This window comes from Schistocerca americana, chromosome 6, assembly GCF_021461395.2.
Source record: "Schistocerca americana isolate TAMUIC-IGC-003095 chromosome 6, iqSchAmer2.1, whole genome shotgun sequence".
Classification (NCBI taxonomy): Eukaryota; Metazoa; Arthropoda; class Insecta; order Orthoptera; family Acrididae; genus Schistocerca; species Schistocerca americana.
The window spans coordinates 390,584,460-390,585,976 of NC_060124.1; the positions used below are offsets into that span (position 1 = coordinate 390,584,460).

Here is a 1,517-nt window from a genome sequence, read left to right on the forward strand (position 1 = left end):
CGACTACAATGCAACTCGGATATGGAAAAGTTCAGTTAGTTAGTTGCTCTTGAGTCGCTCTAGAGTACTTTTGCGATAGTTGTCTGGACGCAAACGCTATTAAATTGTTTCAGTTTTGGAAGTTTGATAATTCGTGAGGTAGAGACTGAAGTATTGCTCAGTCATTCAACCGATGAAAGTTAATCTTTACCGTTCTGAACGCGACGGTATGGTAAGACGAGTGTTAGACTTCAGTTGAGTGGTATTGGTTTATCAGACTTGGCCTTCGTGCTGATGAACAGTTACCAACTTTTAGAACAATGGATCAACGACAGAAAAACAATTCGTAGTCTTGAGTAGGGCACAATGAAACGAAGACACAAAGAAACACAAGTGTGTGCGTGTGCGTGTGTTGTAGGAACAAACAATTAATTACGCAAAGAACAATAAAATCTGAATCAAAAGACAAATCTTACGTGTCGCCTAACTCTTTATGAATAATAGACAGTGAAGAGTGAAATGATAATTAAATGGACACCCTAGCTGCAAACAGGCGTTGATGTACTTCATTGGGGACATGTTGAAAATGTGTGCCCTGACCGGGACTCGAACCCGGGATCTCCTGCTTACATGGCAGACGCTCTATCCATCTGAGCCACCGCGGGCACAGAGGATAGTGCGTCTGCAGGGACTTATCCCTTGCACGCTCCCCGTGAGATCCACATTCCCAACATGTCCACACCGCTACATTCGTAGTGCGCCTAATAGATGTTTGCCCATAGCGTTCGCACACGCTATGCCCGAACTCGTACGGGACTTGGTAGATTAATCTGCCACGAGTAATGAGTATGATGGGCAAACATCTATTAGGCGCACTACGAATGTAGCGGTGTGGACATGTTGGGAATGTGGATCTCACGGGGAGCGTGCAAGGAATATGTCCCTGAAGACGCACAATTCTCTGTGCCTGCGGTGGCTCAGATGGATAGAGCGTCTGCCATGTAAGCAGGAGATCCCGGGTTCGAGTCCCGGTCGGGGCACACATTTTCAACATGTCCCCAATTAAGTACATCAACGCCTGTTTGCAGCTAGGGTGTCCATTTAATTATCATTTCATTTCTAGCAAAGCTGCATGGCCATCCACGGTAACTGTTCTTTCGGGAACAGATACTACCGTCATATACAGTGAAGAGTGATTAGTTAAACCAGTATTACGGCCTATTAAAAAAAAAAAAAAACATTTACTCCAACATATCTCTGGAGGTACGTCGGACCATTGTTAATAACTGGACGTAGCTACGGCATAGCAACGGAATAGTAGACAGAAAATTTTCATCCTCGCTATGTATGATGTGAAAAACGCCCGTAATGATGAAATCAAGAATCAAGATTTTATTTCATGACGGCACTAACAGGGCATAAAAATAAAACTAAACTATTGCAGTTTTACCAGTTCGCACAAACTGAGAAGACTATTGTGGACAGATAACAGAATATTACTAAACCACGCGAGGAGCTGTGTTCTTACGAGAGCTACA

At 43.7% G+C, this 1,517-nt stretch overlaps 2 non-coding genes across 2 annotated transcripts; one reads left to right on the plus strand and one right to left on the minus strand.

The window, feature by feature from the left end:
* Nucleotides 1-570: 570 nt before the first annotated feature.
* Trnat-ugu lies at nt 571-645 on the minus strand. Its single transcript has one exon. It is a non-coding gene; the product is annotated as a tRNA-Thr (tRNA).
* A 299-nt stretch (nt 646-944) lies between these two features.
* Nucleotides 945-1,019, plus strand: Trnat-ugu. The gene has a single exon. It is a non-coding gene; the product is annotated as a tRNA-Thr (tRNA).
* Nucleotides 1,020-1,517: the final 498 nt, after the last annotated feature.